General features: G+C 30.6%; 1 long non-coding RNA gene across 1 annotated transcript; it reads right to left on the minus strand.

Moving 5' to 3' along the window:
* Positions 1 to 7,195: 7,195 nt before the first annotated feature.
* On the minus strand, positions 7,196 to 7,616 carry LOC111371879. The gene is made up of 2 exons (XR_002698664.1): positions 7,503 to 7,616; positions 7,196 to 7,376 (listed from the first exon to the last, which is right to left on the minus strand). It is a non-coding gene; the product is annotated as an uncharacterized LOC111371879 (long non-coding RNA).
* Positions 7,617 to 7,991: the final 375 nt, after the last annotated feature.

Raw genomic sequence — 7,991 nt, forward strand, 5'->3', positions numbered from 1 at the left:
AAATTTTAATTTAATGGAGGTCAAATAGGGGCATATTAAAGTTGGTTCAATCGTCATCCTAGACAATCCATCCGATCATTGTTGGACTGTAATTTTAAATATAATTATTTCTTAATAAAAAATGGTGTTTAAAATTATTTATTTTAATATTAGTTTCACAATAAAAAATAAATCATAATCAATATTTTGGTTACACGACATATCATTATTATTCAAAAATAAGAATCGATGTATGTACTATTTGAACTCTATAAATAATATGAATTATATATTGTTCGCTGTTTTCTTTTTCTTTCTAGGAGGTCTTCCTCCACTATTTCGAAAAACTCTATTTATTCTAAAGTGGATGACTTTCCAATCCGAATAGATTTTGACTGATTTAAACGGCTCTTAAAATTTTCCTAGTTCATCCAACAATTGACAGTTAAAAACATTTTCTTTCATGTGACATGGGTTTACACAATAATCGAAACAAAAGTCAATTTACTACGACAGAACGGGGCTCACATCCTTTCAAGGATATTATCATTGGACATGTCCAAAGGAAAAGACAAGGTTTCAAATCTTTTGGTTCACATAAAATTTTGGAAAATCCACTGCCCAAATTCTAACAAGAAAAACCCAACAAATTTAGTACAATACAGAATTGTAATTTCAGAATGACAGCTTGCTTTTGTGTCCTCAAATGTATGACCATCTTCCCAAAAATAACAAGATTATGAAGAGGACAAAAACACCAATAATTGCTGTGCAGACACGTCTTTGTTAGGCTACCTGTAGCTTATAGTGCAATAATAAACATACGACTTTTCTGCGTTTTAGTGAAAACCAAAGTCAATGTGAAAAAAAGCCTTCCATTTGAGTAAAAAATCATTTATTTCGAAAGAACTACTGTTAAAACTTTCGACATGAAAATCAAGGAAAGTGAAAGCGGAGACAAGGTTCAAATTATGCAATCTAGTATGAAAGTAAATAGTGTACCAATATTACTAATAACTCTTGATGCTACATCTCGAAAGACCAATATCTTTTATTATGAGTAGTGTTGGTTGTCAATTTTGATCTATTATTGTATGAATAACTTTTGTTGCTATTGTTTGGGCAGCAAAATGTATGTCTCTTCTCATACTACTTGTCAAGAATCAAGAAACTGCTCGACCTCGAACATTTGTACCTGCAACTAAGGAAGGTTAGTATGGATATTCTTCACTTAATTTGGATTTTCATTCAACCATGGCCAATTTACCTTGTAGGTTTGTTGACAATAAATATTTTCTTATAATATTTAGTCGTCTAAATAACACATAAGATATTTAGAAGTTCGTCTCAATATAATACTAAGTCCTCATCTTTGCAGTAATTTACTGTAATGAAAAGAAATTTACAAGAGAAAACTCTCGTACCCTATTTTCTCTAAGATGTCTCTCCTTTGATGGTAATACAAAATTCAAGTGTAAAATTTTTAAACTATGCTTAACGAAATATGAGATCAATATGCTTATGATTTCTACACAGCAACAATAACTGGACTCCACAATATAACTGAATTGAAACTAGTTTATTAGTATGGTACTATGGTATTACTTCATCAGTATATAAACTATTACTTCCAAGTCCATTCATGTATAGAAGAAGCAAAACAATTTTAAGATTCTTGCATATTCAAAGGCATCTTGCTCTCCATTCAATTTTTTTTATTATATTTGAGTTCCAGACCTTCAATTTCTTCACAATCGAATTTTCTAATATAAATTCTCTAAAGAAAGTCATTAAAATATCACATAGTGTTGGCAACCGGTGGAAATATTTTATGAAAATTATAAAATAATCATTTTTCACTTTGAATATTTGATCTCCAATGTCCAATTTAATATTATAGGAACAGAGCCACAAGTCAATTTCGTGGTGAAGCAACCATATTTTTTTAGGTTCATATTTGTCTTTGTATACACCTACTTTTGACTTGATTCACTAATTCATTGAATATTTTGACCCTGGCAAAGACTTTAGAAAAGAAAGAGCGGAAAATGTGTTCCTTTTTTACCCCAAAAAAAGCAAAGGGATAACGGGAAAAAGAAAGAAAATGATTTTTGGTCTTCAACAATGCTAGAATGGTTAGTCATTAGATGTTTTTTGGTCATGACTTAGTGAGGAAAAAAAAGGAAAGAAATTAATAATGTTGAGATGTTTTGCTACCTAATATATGACATTCAATGGCAATTAAAATTTTAAATAAGATGATAGTTTGAAAGGTAAATTTTATATTAAATATTTGACATTTTGCAATTACATCAATAATTACTTTTTTACTATTTTTTAAATATACTTTGAATTTGTTGCCATCGTATTCTCTCAAATTTTACATTACTAACTTTGAATAGGTCTAAAGACAAAAATGTCACTTCTTTGGATGGTTACATTCTCAACAAAAAATTCAAACATGAAATCATTGTGTAGAATGGAATTGATTTCTATTTAAAAAATCATTGCCCCGAAAAATTTCACTTGAAGTGCAGCGGAAACAAAAAAAACATAAACGAGACAAAAAGAGAAAAATGTGAATTTAATGTAGTTCAATAAATCCCCAGTGATAATAAAAAAAAGTAAGACTTTATTAATTGAGAAAACATCCAATACATCTCAAGTCTCTCTTCACAAAATTATGACATCTAATGTACACCGCACGCCTGCTTCACTACAACACAGTGTATTTTTTATGGTATATATTGTATGCCGTACATAATAATTTACAGCATACAGCAACATTCCGTATAAAGCAATGCCATATAAAATGAGTCCCTTTTTGTGGCGTGCATAGTGCACCGTACAAGGAACTCCATTACTCATTTTACGGCGTTCCGTTGCACGCCGTAAAAAGCATACCACTTTTTACGGCGTGTCAGTTTATACGCCGTATATATTCCTTCTACGGCGTTCACAGAATGAATGTCGTAAATGAGAGACACTTTTTACCATTTCTTCTTCTAGTTTCTCTCATCTCAACTTTTTTTCCCCAGTATTTTGACTACATATAATTCTCCATTTAAATTCACTTCATCTTGGTGCCAAATAAGTTTCAAAAATGGAGCCTTGGATAATATATTTATAGAAGACTCCATCTCTCTTGCCTAATTGCATAAGAAATCATTTTTCTTATACAATACTACACACTAAATCTTATTTATTTTCAACTTGTGAAGGCCTTAATCTTTATATTGTTAATACAATATGATTGCTTTTCTTTTTCAAAAAAAAAAAAAAAGATTTCTGTTGAACTCTTCTATTCTACAAATTTGGATCAAATCCAACAATCATTGTCTAATATTCATAAAATTTTTAGAAAACTGATATTTATAAATTTTTGGTCTATGATAGATATCTATTGATTATGAGAATTTAAAATTGAGCATTTATTATACAAAAATAGTGTCTCTACCTTAATAAAATAGGACATGTTGGTAACTTAAATCAGAAGTAAGTGAATGGAATAACGAAAAGAATTGTGTGATAATATATTCGTCTTGTCTAATTCAATCTAATTCACCATATTAAATATTTCGCTCCATAAGTATAATTAGTTCTTTATGTGACCAATGTTGACTTCATTGGATTCTTCTTACAAGTCAATGATTTAGTCCATTGAGATCAAACCGAAACTAAATTTGTAAGATCTTATTGCAATATAATATATCGAAACGTGATTAATATATACAAAGATGATAGACCCAAAGAGACACAAAAAGGGAGAGGGAAAAAAATGAGAAGAATCCAAAGTGTGCTTTAAAGTTTTGATAACTTCGAAATGCCTTTGAAGAAAGTTCCCACATTGTTTTTTGGGTGTTTGATGCTTGCCCATCTCGTACGTTTTCTCTTTATAAATTTACAAATAGATAGCATGCATAATTTATCTTTCTTTCATGGGTGTGTCTTCTTATTTAACTATGCAAATGGATTCTCTTAGGTGCAAGAGAAAGCATAAAGAGACCCAACAGACCCAATTTTTTTTTTATTTATTTTTTTTCCTTCATTTGGAAACCCACGCACACTCTCACTCCCACACACACGCCACGCACACTAGATACGTGATAGATTATTTGTTAAGTGTAAAACAATTAAGACCAAAAAAAAAAAAAAAAAAAGGATTTCCAAGGGATTATTCAAAGGGATATGTTTCTATATGTATCCCACATTGCTTGTGGAAAGCTGCCTTTTAAGTATAAGTTTATAATTACTTCAACTACCCTCTTACAAGTTAAGTTCAAAGGTGATTACTATTAAAGTGATTTTTACAATATACTACGCCTTTTGAGCTAATTAATTAGTACTTTGGACTCCCTCTCCTTATAAATCGATTTTGAAAGTTAGTTATACCAAAATGATTCTTACACGATACCTAGTTTTAACACGCTTGGAGTGAATGGTTTTGGTTAGGAGTGATCGCGGTTCGGTTTGGACGGTTTGTGCTATATTTTCAACTCAAACCATTTTACACTGTTTTGAAATTTTTTCAAACCAAACCAAACCATTTTATTTTTCGAACCAAACCATAATTTGCGGTTTGGTTTGATTTTAATCCGCGGTTGACTTTTCGACATTATAGTAATGTATTTAACGTAAGTTAAATATAAGTTTAAACAATAACTGATTATGTTAAATGTTAATTTACATTCATATTTACCATGAAATTCATGAATAAATTATTTTCAAAGTTGGTTGCTAAAAGATGTTAAAGAACAAATACATCTTTCTTTATTTTTATTTATCTTTTCTTATTTGACATTCGTATTGTCATATAACTATTGGTAAAGGTAGAGTTACATTCTGTTATTATAGTTTGCTTAAAATTACTTTCGTCTTGCTAGTGTGATGTAAAATAAGGATTGAACGTGATATATTTAGATGTACAAAGATTGATAGAGTTTTGACTAATTAGAAATTGAAGAATTTCATCCTCTAACTACTTAGTGAAAGTAGAATGTAGTAACACTAGTTAGGGAACTTTAACATTTTCCTATAATCAATACATTCCGTCTTTCATTTTTTCCAAATCACAAACAAGTTCTTTAATCAACTAGGCACACGAATAATCATTTTTCTATTCAAACCAGAACTTACAAGTGTATAATAAGTTCAAAAAAATAAATAAAAGAAAGACCAATGGAAAAATGTGTTGAATAAGAATCTAAGACGAGAAAAGAGAAAGAGACAACTTGGGAAGATATTAGTAGACTAACAAAAACAGACAAAGCCAATTGGTAATTCGTTCAACAGTGGTAGACAAGCATCAAATGTTAGGAAAATCAGAGTTTATGTTAGGGCTTCTAAAACTTTGGACGTGATTTACTTACGTAGTTTTGTTAAATCATGATTTGGATTGTTGAAAATATATATTGTTTTATTCATTTCATATGATTTTGGAATAATTTTATTTTAGTTTAGATATCGGGTAAGACATGTGTTGTGAACCTGTTAAATCATATGTCAATAATGATGAACATAATTTATTTTTTATAATTATTTCAATAAGTTGGTTATAATTTATATTACTAAATTGGTATTTTTTTTTTAAAAAAAAATTAAGTTTATAAAATTCATGTTTTAATTAAAAACTTTAAAAACAGTTCGGTTCGATTTTGTACGATTTTTGAAAATCAAAACCTAAACCAAAACAATTTGAAACGATTTGGTTCGGTTTGACGAAAAAGAAACCACGGGTCCATGTGGACCCAAACCAATGGTTTCAACTCAACGGTTTCGATTCGATTTGCGATTTCATGGTTTTTTTGTGCAGCCCTAGTTTTGGTGCGTACTTCACCTTTCTCGCATGCAAATGAACACAATCCTCATATTCCTGTCATGTAAAAATAAGAGCGGAGACAACAAAGTGATTCTTGTTCTATTTGGGACAAAATCGAAACCTTACACTAATTATTGATGTTCTTAAATTTCATTGCCAGCCAACTATTTCTTTGCGGGATGATCATTCAATTAATGACTCCAGTACACGTTTGCATAATTTAATATTAATGAGATTAATTTCCACATAATTGTAGAATGTGGTTAGCATTATTCATAACAATCAATGGCCTTTGATTACTGTTTCCATTCTAATTTTACATTATCAAAACTTTTCTTATCATATTTAGAGGATTTGTCAGAGCATTTAATTGATATTTTAGAGAATTTTTCTAGCAATAAGTTTATTTCAAATAACACTGCATGAACGATTAAATATAAGCTACACAGGAAAGATTTTAAAAAATGAATATCTAAGATAAAAATAAAACATAGATGTCAGTTCCTAAACATGAGATAAAAAAATCCAAAATAAAAAAAAAAAAAAAATGGATCTTAATATAATGGAATGAATCAAAAATCGAGAATATACAACTCGTCAATCTACAAAATACACATTTTATTTGAAAGAATCGATTGAAAAGTAAAATAAGAACATGTTGAAATTATTGTTCGAAAATTCAATGAAAAAACGAAGTGGAATGGAAGTGAAACAAAAGCGAAATGGAAAACCAACCGGAGGCCCATTACATGTGCCATGCGACCGCAAGGCACTTTGGCCATGCGGTCGCATGTCCATCACCTGAGAATGGAAGCCTAGTTTCTAGTACTCCATGCGACTGCATGGAGTTATACCATGCTCCATGCGGTCGCATGGTAGTTCCGGAGTGAACGTTGAAGGCCGTTGTGGTTTGAAATTGGTGGCTTTTCAATTATGAATTGGTACCACTTCGCATAGCCTTGTTTCATGGCTATATATAGGTGATTTGTGATCATTTCAAAGGTATGAAAAATCATTACAAACATGAGAAAAATACCTTGTGATTCAAATATTATTCCACATTAAATCAAACACTTGATTTCTCATTCATATTCAATTATTCCTTGTATTCTTAAAGTTTTGGAGGATCGCGCTTATGCTTTAGTGTTAGATCCTTTACAATGCTTGATATAATCCTACAAACCGTTTATCAAAATCTTTAAGCATCTCAAACAATCTCGAGAGGAGGCAAATATAGTTTGAAGACAGCGATTACGCATTCGAGCCTTCATGTTCGTTGTGTTCTTCATCTTCTTTGTTTCATTTTCTTGATTATATTTTCTGGAATTTTCTTTTTCAATTTCCTCGGTTGATGTAAATATTTCCAACAGAAAAAACCAAAGAAAAATTGGAAGAAAATAGAAGTAAAAATTCAACAAAGAAATGACAGTCTTGGTTTACAGTCAAAAAAGTACACACACCCTTCGAAACTGCAGCTCATTCTCTCGGAAGAAATCGATTCGTGAACTTGAGGCAAAAAATCAGTACCAGATATTTATATAGCGAATAAATAAAAATCGAGAGCATATAAGTCATTAATCTACAAGAAGACACAATTTATTATAAAGAAATCAACCGAAAAAATAATAAAACAGACGAAGCAAAACTCGGAAGAAGGTAGAAGCAAAAACTCGAAGAAGACAGCGTATAGCATCGACAGACGTACCTACTACAGACTCCAACTATGATCTCTGATGGTTTAAGGAAGATCCAAAAGAAGAAGAGAAATTGCCAAACAAAAGAAGCGAAAACAGCAATGGTGCTAGGGTTTGAGAGAAAGAAAAATGACCTAGGATTTTCACTTTTGTGACCTTTGTACGCTCTAAAAACGGCGCCATTTTCTACGTAAAATTATCAAAACGACGTCGTTTCACATAAGTCTCAAAACGGTTGCTTTGGATGAAAACGTGAACAGTACATTTATTAGTTTGTAATGATATGCTTAAAGTTTTCTATGCATTTTCTATTTTAATTAGATTATTGTTCGTCTTGAAATGTTATTAATCTACCTTAACCTTTTTAGCGTTAGACATCCCAACCATTCACTTAGATACAAATCACGTTCCTCCGTCCATTTTTACTGTCGAAATTCGCGTAAAATGACGAATTTATATATCAAGACCTCAATGTATATTGTGCCTGATGGAATGCTACT

This window comes from Olea europaea, chromosome 23 (assembly GCF_002742605.1).
Source record: "Olea europaea var. sylvestris chromosome 23, O_europaea_v1, whole genome shotgun sequence".
Taxonomy (NCBI): Eukaryota; Viridiplantae; Streptophyta; class Magnoliopsida; order Lamiales; family Oleaceae; genus Olea; species Olea europaea.